The sequence below is a fragment of the Lactuca virosa genome, chromosome 5 (assembly GCF_052849685.1).
Source record: "Lactuca virosa cultivar CGN04683 chromosome 5, Lactuca_virosa_CGN04683_v6, whole genome shotgun sequence".
Classification (NCBI taxonomy): domain Eukaryota; kingdom Viridiplantae; phylum Streptophyta; class Magnoliopsida; order Asterales; family Asteraceae; genus Lactuca; species Lactuca virosa.
The window spans coordinates 406,430,852-406,447,090 of NC_136430.1; positions in this window are offsets into that span (position 1 = coordinate 406,430,852).

Below are 16,239 nucleotides of genomic sequence, written 5' to 3' on the forward strand. Positions count from 1 at the left end.
GATCTTGATGGAATGAAGAAGAGAGCATCTTGAATAGAGAGAAAGAGGAGGAATCGGTAGAAAAAGTCCACCTCAAAAGGTAAAAGAAACGTGGCGTTAGAAGAGAATGGCTCTCTGCTGCTTAATACAACTGTTTCCACCAAAATGAGGCAGAGAATGAAAAAAAGCTTTTGAGCGTGTTCGAGAAGGAGAAAAAAAGAAAAAACAACGGCAATGCAATGAAATAATGTCGTTTTATATTTCAAAGTGTATGGACTATAAGTTTATAAACAGGCTAACTTAATAAACACAAGCCCAAAATATTACAATACAAAACAATTGGCAGCCCAATCCGTAATAAAAATTTAATATTTTTTGAGTCAGTGGAAGTACACATGTACACTACTCTGTTCATCCGAAGCCATGGAAGTGTACGCACTGATATGGTTTGTTGACACACAGAATTTAAAAATCCATAAAATTCATCCTAAATTCTACAAAAATCATTCAAAAATCCTTTATTAAGGTATAATGACTTAAAAGGTAATATATTTTTCGATTTATACAAATTTTCTCAGTATGTTTTTTTCGTCCACATTTACCCCTTGGACTTGTTAAACTGTACACATTATGTCCTTATGACCGGTTACTCCAGATAAACTGGTAAAAATAAATTAAAAGGGTAATATATTTCTCAATTTGTACACATTTAATCTTTAATATTTTCTTTGCATATTTAGTCCTTGATATATTTTTTATGCAAAATAAATCTTTGTTGTTTTTGTTCACAATACTTATGACTGATTTCTATAGGTTTTTCTCACGTCATCCTACGTGGGATAATCATTAATGAGGTGTTTGAGTTGTTGAGCATATGTCCATCACGACCTCGACTGCTTAGTTTCTTAGGTCTTGTGGTTTGGCTTAGGTTTTGTGTTTTGAACGTCATAATTTCTTCATACAATCTCGGATTTTAACGATCATTATATCCATGTGTTCGTATTTGAGTCTGCTACAACTTTCGTTAAGATTTCTCCCGTTAAAAAGTAATATATTTTTACTTACGGTGTTAGAAAAAAAAACGTTCATACATACATTCATAAAAAAAAAAGATCGTATGTAAAAATTTATTACTTTTTTATAAAAAAAACGTTTACATCCATACATTCTTTGTGAATTTGTGAATGTTTTTTATAAAACTGTAAGTACAAATATATTACTTTTATAAGGAGTAATCTTAACGAAAGTTGTAGTAGACTTAAATACGAACGTGTTGATATAAAGCTCGTTAAAATTTGAGATCGTATGAAGAAGTTACGACATTCAAAACAAAAGACATAAGCCAAACCACAAGACCTAAGCAACCAAACATCCCATGTCGCGATGGACATAAGTGTAAAACCCATAAAAATCATGAAATATTCAAACTTTTAAATCCAACCCAAAATCATAAATTGTTTACAACATAGTTTTCAAAACATGCTCCATATCAGAGTTTCCCAAAATCATAAGTCAAAACACGAGGATGTGTACGGTCACGCATTCGCTTTCCCGCGGTCCTCTAAAGTACCTGAAACATGATCCAGAACTGTAAGCCCAAAGCTTAGTGAGTTCCTCCAAAGTACCAACACATAAACAAATAACACATATTCAATAACCGCATGCAATGGGTCCATAGCTAAAAGACTAGATTACCCCTGAGCCCACAGCATAAGTCGGGCTTGCCCTCGGGGCCCACAGCTTATGTATGGCTTACTCCCCGACCAGATTAGTCCTCAGACTGAATACCACCAAGCCCTCAGTAAGAGTCTGACATGCCCTATCCGGCCCTCAGCTCGTATCTGGAATGCTCAAGAGCCCGCAGTATGAGTCTGGCATGCCCTACCCAGCCCTCAACTCATATGTAGATTGCTTCAGGGTTTGTTGGCTACCACACAGATCAATACAACCTCAACCCAACCCACACAATATGTTGGCATATAACAGATACTAACATATACATATAATCATACAGACAGTATCACAAGTAGTCCTACCGATCTACCAGACTAGCATATCAAAACTAGCATACATATCTATTCCATACTCATCATATCAACGAATGTCAGGTTATCAAACCAATGTACCGGCCTTGGTGCCTTCGACCCGTAAGTGCAGTGAGGAAAACTCACCTCGCAAACTGAATAGACTGATGAGGTCCGACTCTGAATCTCAGCTCTCTAACCGATACCCATTTCCACCAAGTGACCATTTCCATTAAAATCCCAAAAACCCTCAAAGTCAAACTTGGTCAAAGTCAAAGTCAACTGTTCAACCCACTAAGTCAACTGAGTCAACCCAACCGAGTCAACTCAACCGAGTAAACTCAACAAGGCTGGCCCATGCGAGTATGCGGGGCGTACTCCGGAGGTACGCTTAGCTTACGCGAAGCCTCGCAGAAGACCACTATCGGGGTGGTTGGCCGAGTACGCGAGGCGTACTCCCATGTACACGTTGCAGCCTCCAAACTCCATTTAGTGCTTAATGGCTTAAGCACTTAAGCCCATGTTTCAGATCCATGACCAAAACACACCCCAGAGTCATAAAGTTTCCAACTTTATGACTTTACACGCTTAATAAAAGCTTAACACAAGGTCTTAATCCATTAAGACCTCCTACAAGATGCATGGAGCAAATCTAACCAAAGGGACTTCATTTTTATGGCTAAGGACCTCTCCTAGGGTCTGAAAGGACAACTCAAAACGTCCAGAACATGTCATGCTCAAGATGAGACTTTTGGGACCAAAAAGGTGACATAAACCCCCCATTTCTAGATCTACAAGATTAAAAGAAAAAGGTGCAAGCTTTATACCTTGAAAGGCTTGCAAATGAAAGATGAATCCCAGATCTAAGATGCTTCACTCCTCCAAGTTGAGCTTGACCTCCTTCCTTCTTCTTCTAATCACACAAACACACTCTTTAATGCTTGAAACGGCCTCACAAGATGCTTCTAGGGTTTCAAATCATGAAGAGATGGTAGAGGCTGTTTAGATGAAGAGAAATGAGGCCATAAAGATGTTTAAATACCACCCAAAACCCTAAAAAGTAGGGTTTCCAACTATATCTAGTATGCCCCACGTACATAAATGTACGCCCAGCGTACACACATGTACGCTTGGCGTACTTCTCCTGCCAAAATTACGACAATGCCACTAGGGCTTCAAGGCACATTCTCTTGGACTTAGGGGCCCAAATTTCATATAATAAAATTAAAAGGATGAGTTTATAAGTACCTTAACACCAGGATGTTACAATAAGAATCAATATCCCCAACACCTCATTAATGATTATCTCACATAGGATGACATGAGAAAAACCTAAAGAAATCAGTCATAAGTATTGAATGTGTACAAAAACAACAACGACTAATTTTGCAATAAAAAAAATATTAAGGACTATATGTGCAAAAAAATATTAAGGACTAAATGTGTACAAAGTGATAAATATATTACCCTTTTAAGTCATTTTTTCCCAGCTTATCTGAAGTAGCCGGTCATAAGGACTGAATGTGTACAATTTAACAGGTTTAGGGGGTAAATGTGGATGAAAAAAAATCAATGAAAAAATGTATATTAATCAAAAAATATTGTAACACCCATAAAAATCATGCCAAATTTTAAACTTTTTAAAACATTTCAAAACCCATGATTATTACAAAACTTGTTTTCAAAATAGTATATAGTCAGAGTATCCCAGAATCAAATCATAAAATCATAAAGTGTGAGGAGCGGTACGATCACGCCTTCGCCTTCCCGCGATCGTCTGAAGTACCTGAAACAATAATCGATAAATGTAAGCTCGAAGGCTTAGCGAGTTACCCCCAAAATACCAACGCCATATAGATATAACCATATCATATAAACATATAAGCAAACAACATGCATAATGAGCCATCAGCCTGACTGGATCGCCTCGCAGGCCTTCAGGCTATCTGGACCGCTCTCCGAGCCTTCGGCACGTCTGGACCGCCTCGCAGGGCCTACAGCCTATCTGGACCGCTCGCCAAGCCTTCGGTCTGACTGACATACCCTCCTGGGTCTGTAGTCTATCCGGACCGCCCTGGGTATCTTGGCCTACAACACGAAGCAGGACCTGCCTCAACCCATTCCCCATTCAAACAAACATGTGCACATAATATCATACGCTAGCATATATAACAGTCAAACCGATCTAACAGACCATCAATCATAGCAACATCCTATAACCAGGATACAGACCGAACCGGTCACTAACATAGCATCATCCTATATACCAGGATACCGACCTAACCAGGCCACTAAGAATATCACAATCCTAACTACCAGGATGTAAATCAATAAGCATATCATGTAATAACCCGCATACAAATCCGATAAGGGCCGACATTGGTGCCTTAGACCCTGTTGATATAGTGAGGATAACTCACCTCTCAATTGACGAATCGAAGTGATAAACTCAAACTCTCGAACCACGGCCACGAACTCCACCACCTATATTTACCATAAATCATTTCCATAAATTTCCAATTTACCAAAATACCCCAGAAGTCAACTAGTCAATCCTTGGTCAAAGTCAAGGTCAACGGTCAACGGTCAACAGTCCATGTTGACCCGACTCATCGAGTGCAGTTCACCGACTCGTCGAGTCCATCCTGAACTCGAGAAGTCGTGAAATCCCCAGTTGACTCGTCGAGTTTCCCTACAACTTGTCGAGTTCATGCATGTCCAAATGTCGGGAAAACCCTAGCTGACTCACCGAGTCACCCTACTGACTCATCGAGTCCATGCAGAAATCCTTGCACTACAATCTTCATCGGACTCGTCGAGTTGGCCATGCAACTTGTCGAGTCCCTTCAGTCCTTTCTCTATCCAGACAATTTTTAAGCCACTTTAAAGCTCCATAATGCAGATCTAAGCTCTTAAGGCATACTTGTTACATAAAGTTGCAAACTTTACGTAAATGCAAGGTGATAATGGCCCAAATCAAGCTAAAGAAAGGTTCCAAGGGATGAAGAAGGTATTAACTCACTAAAGGCTGAAACTTTATGATCTTACAGACCAAGACAAGCCTAGATCTGAAGTTGCAACTTCATATCACGCCTAATACCCAAAATAGCATATCAACATTGCCAAAGTGGCCCTAATCTCATACATACATAGATCTAGATAGAAGAAGGTCAAGGTAACAACTTGTTACCTCAAAAACGGTGCTAAGATGAAAAAGAACTCGGATCTACAGCCTTCCTCTTGTTCCAACCTTGAGCACTTCAAAATCTTCCTTCCACAAATCACCACAAGGCTTAATATCACACAAAAAGAGAGAAAAACGGCGATTTAGGGTTTCTGGACTCACAAGGGGCTGTAAGGAAGGCTAAGGGGGGGTAAGTGACCCTTAAATAGGGTGCAAAACCCCGGAGATTAGGGTTTCTCATTCCAGCTCCAACTCGCCGAGTCGGATTCACCGACTCGTCGAGTTAGTCACCTAAACCACATGGCCAAACACGTCCCTACTCGACGAGTCTAGGCACCAACTCGTCGAGTAGATCTTCTGATATAGACATAAAACTGTAAAGTTATATACCTGGGAGTCGGGGTGTTCCAACTCTCCCCCACTTGAACTAGACTTTGTCCCTGAAGTCGGCTGCGGCAAACAACTCCGGATAATGCTCCTGCATCTCAGCCTCCAACTCCCAAGTCCACTCAGATCCCCTCCGGTGCTCCCATTGTACCTTTACCAAAGTCACTTCCTTGTTCCGGAGAACCTTCACCATCCTTTCCAAAATGGCCACTGACCTCTCTATGTAGTTCAGGCGCTCATCGACCTGAATATCATCTAATGACACCACCTCCTCCTCGTCCAGAACGCAATTCCACAATTATGAAACGTGAAAAGTACCGTGGATCTGACTAAGCTCCTCTGGTAGCTTGAGTTTATATGCCACCTTGCCAACCTTGGCAATGATCCGGAACGGTCCAATGTATCGGGGACCCAATTTCCCCCTCTTCCTGAAGCGGATCACACCCTTCCAGGGTGAGACCTTCAGGAGTACCATGTCACCGACCTGAAAACTCCAACTCAGATCGACGTCAGTCGGCGTAGCTCTTCTGCCGACTCTGTGCGGTCTGCAGCCGTTTTCTAATCTGCTGAATCATATCGGTAGTCTGCAGGAGTACCTCGGTCCGACCCATCACCCTGTGACCCATCTCACCCCAACAGACTGGGGTGCGGCATCTCCGCCATACAACAGCTCATACGGCGGAGCACCAATGTTGGAGAGAAAGCTGTTGTTGTAGGAGAACTCTGCAAGGGTAGGTAAGAGTCCCAGCTCCCACTGAAGTCAATAACATAGGCTCTTAACATATCCTCAAGAGTCTGTATGGTCCGCTCACTCTGGCCGTCCGTCTCCGGATGATAGGATGTACTAGGGTTGGCAAAATTGTACCACGGAAAACCAACCAACATGTTACCAACCGAACCAAGAAACTTGGTAGCCAATACATTTGGTAGCCAACATGTTTGGTTAGTAGTACCGTACCAATTGATCAATGTTGGTACGGTAATGATGTAACACCCATAAAATTTGAGCCAAATTAAAACATTTTAATTCATTCAAAAACCATTAAGTTCATACATCTCGTTTTCAAAATAGTTTAAACATCAGAGTATCCCCCAGAACCATATCACATAAATCATAAAACATGAGGAGCGGTACGATCACGCCTTCGCCATGCCACGATCTCCTGAAGTACCTGAAACAATACACTGAAACTGTAAGCCCGAAAGCTTAGTGAGTTACCCCCAAAATACCAACTGCACATAAACATACTTATAACATATCACAAATAGAACAGCCATGCACATCGGGTCTACTGTGTGACTGGTCCGCCCGCACCGGGTCTTCAGTCCACCTGGTCCACCCTCCGAGTCTAGCCATGTACATCGAGTCTACAGTGTGATTGGTCCGCCCGCACCGGGCCTTCAATCCACCTGGTCCACTCTCTGAGTCTACAGTATGACTGGTCCGCCCGCACCGGGCCTTCAGTCGGCCTGGTCCACTCTCCGAGCCTCGGCACGTCTGGTCCGCCCTCTCGGGGCCTTCAGCCTATCCGGACCGCTCGCTGGGCCTTCGGTCTTTCCGGTCCGCTCTGGGTATGTTGGCCTACAGCACAAAGCAGGACCCGCCTCAACCCAACCCCCGTCAAACAACCATGTGCACATAAAACAATTAATCACATAACAATCCTTAACCAGACAAACAATCTAACAGATCACATAGCATGTCAGCATCCTAACCAGGATTCCGACCTAACCGGTCACTAGCATAACATTACCCTATATACCGGGTACCGACCTTAACCAGGTCACTAACATAACACCATCCTAACTACCAGGATGCGGATCTAGCAAAGCAATAACATATCAAACAATACCCGGATTTCCATCCGATAAAGGGCCGGCCTTGGTGTCGTAGACCCTGTCGATATAGTGAGGATAACTCACCTGCAATTGCCGACTGAAGAGATACGATCAAGCTGCTCCGACCATCGACACAAACTTCGCCACAGAACACTACCAAAGAACCAATTCCATAAATACCAATATTACCAAAGTACCCTTGGAAGTCAAACTGGTCAACTATTGGTCAAAGTCAAAGTCCTCAGTCAAAGTCAACCTTCCTGGTTGATTCTACTCACCGAGTCGACCCGTCGACTCGTCGAGTTCCTATACTCAGAAACTCCCATAACACGACTCAACTCGCCGAGTCACCCCAAGACTCGTCGAGTCCAACGATCTCCGAGTCCCATCCTGCTCAACTCACAGAGTTGTCCCTCGACTCACCGATTCGAGGCTTAACCAGAAGAGGTTAGGGTTCTGCGACCAGACTCGTCGAGTCCAAGAACAGACTCGCCGAGTCCAAAGCAATCTTCAACAGACTCGCCGAGTTGTTCTTCCAACTCGTCGATTCCATGCACATGTTCATACAACTCGTCGAGTACACCCATGTGACTCGCCGAGTCTCTCCAGTTCTCAATCCATTCAGAGGCTTTTCGAGCCATGCAGGGGCTCCAATCCATAGATCCACCCTTCTACAATCTAACCCTCACATAAAGTTGCAAACTTTACGTGAAACCAAGGGTTTAAAGGTCCAAATCACTCTAGGGCTTGGGTTTGAGACAAGGATCCTTTCAAACAAACCCAAAGGATGATGCTTTATGCTCTCATAGCTCAAAACTAACCTAGATCCGAAGTTGCAGCCTCAAATCTAGCCTCTAAACCCGAAATAGATCTCAAACAAGCTAAGGGACCCCAAATCAATCACCATGGATGAATCCAAAAAGGAAATAGCTTAGGATAAAGGCTTCTTACCTCTGAGATGTGCCCAAACTAATGTAGATTCCAGATCTACACAAGCCCCTTGATGCTAGCCTCTAATTCCTCAAGCCTCTTACACCAAAATCTTCTTCCAAGCTCCAATCTCCTCAATCAATGGTGTTTCATACGAACTAGGGTTTGCTGGAACTCTCAGGGTAGCAAGGGGGCTGAGGGAAGGATATATTGTTCTTTATATAGGGTGCAAACCCTAAAATTATGATTTTCTCTCTTCAGCACCAACTCGTCGAGTCCTAGCCGCCGACTCGGCGAGTTGGCCACTTAAACCTGCGACAAAATCCCGCTCCGACTCGGCGAGTAAGCGGACCTACTCTTCGAGTCCCTTCTTTTATTTACACTTTTGGCCCTTCATTGAACTTCTGAAATTTGGGGTGTTACAACTCTCCCCCACTTAAATTAGGCTTCGTCCTCGAAGCCTACTGCAGTATACGCCTCAGAACAAACCCCTTGCACTGCAGACTCCGATTTCTCAATCAACTCATGCTCTTACAAACCCTACTTCTGCACCTCTCTTAAAATGGCTCATTCTCACGTGGCATCCTTGCCACTACTCCAAGCCGACCATCGGCCTTTCAACTCAATAGCACTACATATTAACCACGTATTACCCGATGATACCATCCCTGCAAATCAGGAACACACCTTCACGCCCAGCGAACGCTAGATACCACAAACACCCACTAAGCTCTGCCAAGGCACTAATCCATCTTCCTTCGCCCAAAATTGGCGATAACCCTGATAACTTGCAACCTGGAACAAATCCTCATGATGGAATACCCCAGATTGGAATACCTCCACATACATAACTCAAGCCTACAACCATACTCGGAACTAAGGACCTTGTCCTTGCGTCACCCTCGAACCCTTCGGTTCGACACAACGGAATGCAACCCACTCACACCTCCCTATCACGATCTCTAGGTCCTTGACCTCCGACTGTAATATCCTTATACAGTCCTCAACACCGGTCCAGACTACTCCCGAGTCTGTTAACCTGCTATCCCGCCTTCCTCTGTCCCAATCTCCAATCTGGAACCACTTTCCTCCTCCTCTTCCAAGGAGACTGAAAACATGCCTGCGCATCATCCAACATTGCCACAACCTCAATGGGCATCCAACCTGTATGTACTTCCATACACCTGGTACAATCCCAGTGCTTACTACCAAGCACTTTCGATCATCCATTTACTCCACTGCCTTCCTCTCAGAAGACCCACACTCCTTCCGAAGCTACATACCTTTCCTTTCCAGGAAGTCTACTCAACAACCCTTACCGCACGTATAAGTGCCACTGAGCTAAACTCCACTCTACACTATCCATGTAGAGCAACTGTTATTCTCTAGCTCCCATATACTCTGTATCCGATCACATAACTAACAAGGCCCACGCACGGCCTCCAGCCAACTTCATCATCATGATCAATACTTGGGGCCAGACCATATCGATTACCATCTCATGAAGACATAATCACCCATTCTCCGCATACAGATCCACTAACACATACAGAGTCTTCAGCATGACTGGACCGCCTTACCAGGCCTTCAGCCTATCTGGACCACTCTCAGAACCTTCAGCATGTCTGGACCGCCCTCCTGGGCCTTCAGCCTGTCTGGACCGTTCCCCGAGCCTTCGGTCTGACTGGTACGCCTTCTGGCCTTTATTCTATCCGGACCGCTCAAAACTATCGTACGTCACCCTAAACCATCCTTCCCGTGAATCTCTCCCATGCAGTCTGTTCTAGCCCTCTTGGGGTTCCGAACTCCAGTTCCGTTCCCAGAATCCTTTCCATGGCCTAAACCCAGGCCTCACATCGACCAACTACCTTAACTGAAACCATGGTCTGTTCCCTGCCCCACTTGTCTATAACTTGCTCCAATCATGCCACACTCTCGGCTAACAACACTGATAAATCTAAACAGCTAACCAACCTTGAATACTTGCTATTTTACCGGAGAATTTTCCAATTCCCCTAACTTTCGCTGACAAATCGGCATAACTCGATCGACCTTACTTGATAAAGTTTCCCTCCTCTTCTCTCGGAACTAAATCCCTCCGGAGTGAGCAACCTCCACAGAACACTCTCCCGTCATCGCACATCCCGAACTCCAAGGAAGTTCGAATCTCAACTGAACACTTCTCGCATCGTGGTTCCTATTCCTAGCAACGAGATCATATACCTTATCTTTCGACCAAAAGTCCTTCTGAACGCTAACTACAACTCCTTACTACTAAGATCCTCAATCATACTACGAACATGCGGAACAATGCAGACATATTTACAATACCACACAAACAACAAGATAACAAGATGGAAACATACCCGCAACTGCCTCTGGCTCTGCCCTGATCTCCTCTGCTATAAGCTGGAAAGCGCGTCCCTGAGCCCTCGGGGGCTCCGATCCACCCTGACCCCTGCCAGTAATCCTCAAAGTGGCCGGTGCTGGAGCCTGCACCGATCCTGCAGCAAACTGTGGGCAGTTGGCCCTCAATTGTCCAACCTGATGGCAGTGATAACAAATCCTCATATCCTGAACCGGGGCTGACTGACGGCAATCCCTCGCATAATGCCCCTCTCTCCAGCACTTGCGGCACGCACCACCGGACCTACAAACTCCGGTATGCCCCTTCCCACACTTCTCATAAGTGTGGCTGCTCTGACCCCCAATCCTGGAGTCAACGGTTTTGAACCGTTTCGGCGCCGGCTGCGACTGCACCGGGGCCTGCCTCTGCTCTCGCAATTGCAACTCAATCTCCAACTCACGCCGCCTGGCGGCCTCCTGCAACTCTAACAAGGTATCACATCTATGCGTGGACACAAACTGTCTAATATCCCTCTTGAGCATACTCAGATACCGGGACATCTGAGCCTGCTCTGACGCGAACTCCGGGCAAAACATCGCCCTCTCAGTGAACATACTGGTGATCTCCGTCACCGAATATGAATCCTGCTTCAACTCCAGGAACTCCTGAGCCAACCTCTCTCTCTCAACCCGTGGAACATAACGAGTGTTGAACATCTCCCGAAACTGATCCCAAGTAACCGCAGCCCGCTGCGCATCAGAATAAGATCCCGTAGTCAACCTCCACCAATCCTTCGCCCCGAGCCTCAAAAGGTTCAGAGCACACCTCACCCTCTGATCCGCAGGGCATGAACACGTGAAGAAACAACCCTCCACGTCTGACAACCATCTCATAGCAATGATAGGATCCTGAACTCCATCAAAGGTAGGGGGCTTCGTATTATCGAAGTCCCGATACTGAAAGTCTCGACCGGATCCTCCCCCTGCCGCTGTTACAGCCGCTGTAGCTGCCGCGGCAGCCGTCTCAGTAAGAGCTGCATAACGATCATCGAAGTACTCTCTCATAGCGGACTTAATAGTCCCAAACAACTCTGGGATCTGACCTCGGACAATCTCGACCACCTCCTCGCGGATGATCTCCCTGACCCGGTCCTCTGTCAACATTGGCCCCTCCTAGCCGATAATCTCAGGTGCCACTGGGGCCTCCTGCTCACCCTGTCCTGATCCCGATCCGGATCCAGTCACGACACGCCTCGTAGTCGCCATACTGCAATACACCAACGAGACCCTTAGACACCTCGCATAACCTCCGAGAACTAACCTCTAACCAACAACCTAGGGGTTGTGACTTCCTTGACACGCGTATGGGTCATGTGCTTTCAGTAGTACGGGCCCATACTACCTTCCACACCTACCCATATTTGTCTCAAGTATCACCACAACACCCTAATAATATACATCACACAACGAATGCTCAATATCTCATAACTGGCCTCCCGGCCTCACACAACCCACCCATCCATGAAACTTCCACCAACCCTGCAGCACTAGTGTATGCTAGCCATACATGACGCTGGACCCTATAGACTTTCGAATATCCAATCCTACCCTAAGCTCCCAATCAAACAAGAACAGAACATAAGGCCAAATCAAACATTCTCAGGCTATAAGATCTTAATTATACACAGCCGTGATGCATACACACGTAACTATAGTAATCATGTCAATCTCATATAAAGGAAACCCTATGCTAGCAGGCATCATGTAATCAGGCAATTCTATCATGCAATTTCCTGAAGATTCCTAGCCTAGTACTAGCATGCTGTTCTAACATATCACATAATCAAATAACTTGCATGGTATTTTGGGGTCTACTTACTGGCTCCGGCTGATCGTACCCTCTGCGTCCTCCTTTACTTATTTCGAAAACCTTTTGAAAACTATTTTTGAAAATCTCTCCTTGATTTGAGACTGGATTCACACGAATGTTCCTCCAATTCACTCAAACCAAGACTCTGATACCAACTTGTAACACCCATAAAATTTGATCCAAATTAAAACATTTTACTTCATTCAAAAACCATTAAGTTCATACATCTCGTTTTCAAAATAGTTTAAACATCAGAGTATCCCCCAGAACCATATCACATAAATCATAAAACATGAGGAGCGGTACGATCACGCCTTCGCCTTGCCACGATCTCATGAAGTACCTGAAACAATACACTGAAACTGTAAGCCCGAAAGCTTAGTGAGTTACCCCCAAAATACCAACCGCACATAAACATACTCATAACTTATCACAAATAGAACAGCCATGCACATCGGGTCTACTATGTGACTGGTCCGCCCGCACCGGGTCTTCAGTCCACCTGGTCCACCCTCCGAGTCTAGCCATGTACATCGAGTCTACATTGTGATTGGTCCGCCCGCACCGGGCCTTCAATCCACCTGGTCCACTCTCTGAGTCTATAGTATGACTGGTCCACCCGTACCGGGCCTTCAGTCGGCCTGGTCCACTCTCCGAGCCTCGACACGTCTGGTCCGCCCTCTCGGGGCCTTCAGCCTATCCGGACCGCTCGCTGGGCCTTCGGTCTTTCCGGTCCACTCTAGTGTTTACAGTTTTAATAACATTAATTGTGTTTAGTGTTTACAGTTTTAATAACATTATATTAGTCATTTGATTGTATTAGTCAACAGTTATTACCACGTTAAAGCATAAAATTAAAACGTTGCTTTAACATTACTTTAGTATAATTCTTTTGTAAACAAAAAGAACTACGTAACTAATTTCTATACTAAACATCAAAATCCCGATGTCTTCGCTTTAGTAGAATTCTTTTGTAAACAAAAAGAACTACATAACTAATTTTTATACTAAACATCAAAATCCCGATGTCTTTGCTTATTTTTAAATCTTACAATAGAAAATTAAAAAAAGTTGGTATATACCATTACCAATTTGTACCAACCAAACATGTTGGTAGCCAAATAAATTGGTACCAAGTATACTTGGTACGGTACCGGTAGAAATTTTTTTATACCAATTATAGTTGGTACGGTACACGGTTTAGAGAAAAATAAATTGGTACCGTACCAATTCCACCCCTAGGATGTACTGAAGTGCAGCCGTGTGCCCAGTTCCTCGTGGAACTTCTACCAAAATCGGGAGGTAAACTGAACATCACAGTCTGAGACGATAGAGACCGGAACACCATGGCGAGCGACAATCTCGCGTATATACACATCGGCCAGCTTCTCGGCCGATGAGCTTTCCCGAATGGGCAGAAAATGAGCACTCTTGGTCAATCGATCCACGATGACCCAAATAGCGTCAACTCCTTCGTCGTTCTCGGCAGCTTGGTGATGAAGTCCATCGTGATCTGCTCCCATTTCCACATGGGAATCTCCAGGGGCTGCAGCTTTCCATGCGGCCTCTGGTGCTCGGCCTTGACCATCCTGCAGGTCAAGCACCTCTCGACATACCAAGCGATTTCTCGCTTCATGGACGACCAACAGTAACTCAATCGCAAGTCCCGGTACATCTTGGTGGCCCCCGGGTGAATAGAGAAGTGAGATTTATGAGCCTCCTCCAATATGGTCTGTCTGACTTCACCATACATCGGAACCCAGACCCGACTGAAACGGGTCAATAATCCCCGGTTATCCTGAACAAACCATGTGTTCTCACCCCTAATCCTCTCCAGCTTCCAATTTTCCTGACGCATACCCTCTGCCTGGGCTTCCCTGATCAAGCCCACAAGTGGAGAATCCACTGAAATCCTCATACATGTCACTGGAGTGGATGATCCAGCTGACTTGCTCAGAGCGCTCGCCACCACGTTCGCCTTACCCAGGTGGTAAAGGATCTCACAGTCGTAGTCCTTGACTACGTCCAGCCACCTGCCCTGTCTCATGTTCAGGTTCGGCTAATCCATGATGTGTCTCAGGCTCTTGTGGTCCGTGTAGATGGTACAGAGGACCCCATATAGGTAATTCCTCCATATCTTGAGAGAAAATACCACCGCTCCCAACTCTAGATCATGTGTAGGGTATCTTGTCTCATGCGACTTCAACTACCGCAATGCATAAGCTATCACCCGTCCTCTCTGCATGAGGATCGCTCCCAGTCCCATGATAGATGTATCACAGAACACCACAAAATCCTCGACTCCCTCCGGAAGAGTCAAGACTGGAGCCTCGCATAGTCGCTGTCTGAGGGTCTCAAACGCCCTCTGCTGCTCGGGGCCCCACCGGAAATCCACCCCTTCCTCGTCAGACGAGTGAGGGGTACTGCAATCTTGGAGAAGTCCTGTATGAATCTCCGGTAGTACCCTACTAATCCCAAGAAGCTCCTGATGTCTGAGGGAGATTTCAGAACTTCCCACTGCATAACCGCCTCGATTTTGGCCGGATCGACCAAAATTCCCTCCTGGTTAACGAGGTGTCCCAGGAACTGGACCTCTCGTAACCAAAACTCGCACTTCGATAACTTGGCATAAAGTCGTTACAGCCTTAGAACTCCCAATAACTCTCGCAGATGCTCCTCATGCTGCTCTCGGGTCTTGGAATACTCCAAGATATCATCGATGAATACTATGACCGAGTGATCGAGCATCGGCCTGCAGACCCGATTCATCAGGTCCATAAATACTGCTAGCGCGTTGGTGAGCCCAAACAGCATCACCACGAACTCGTAATGTCCATAACGAGTTCGGAACGCGGTCTTCTCTACGTCCTCCTCCCTAACCCTAACCTGATGGTACCCGGACCTCAGGTCTATCTTGGAGAACCAAGATGCTCCCTGCAACTGATCTAAAAAGATCATCTATCCTCAGGAGTAGATAACAGTTCTTCACCGTCAACTTGTTCAACTCCTGGTAATCAATGCACATCCAGTGTGAACCATCCTTCTTCCCGACGAAGAGTATCGGCGCTCCCTACGGGGAACTGCTCGGACGAATGAACTGCTTGCCCAGCAGTTCCTGTAGCTGTGATGACAGCTCCTGCATCTCTGGTGGTGCCAACCGGTACGACACCTTGGCGATAGAGGCCACACCTGGCACTAGGTCGATCCTAAACTCTACCTGCCTCTCCGGAGGCACTCCGGGTAACTCCTCCGGAAACACATAAGCAAACTCCCTGACCACCAGAACCTCTGAAACTGAAACTTGATCTCTGGCCCGCGTATCTACCACGTATACTAGATAACCCGCACACCCGTGCTGAATGTACTGCCGAGCCCTGGTAGCTAAACAAAACCTTAATCTCAATCTGGTGCCCTCGCCATAAATAATCAGTTCTCCCCCACTTGGGGTTCGAACTACAACTCGCTGACCCTCACAGTCTTTCATGGCACCGAAACGACTAAGCCAGTCCATACCCACGATCATACATAATCCCCCATGGGAATCGGAATCAGGTCTATCGGAAAAGATACTCCAAAAATCTCCAATATGCAATCCCGATAGACCGAAGAAGCGGAAATCCCGTGTTCGTTGGCGATGGAGACTCGCAGCGGACACTCTAACTCTCCCACTGGAAACCCGA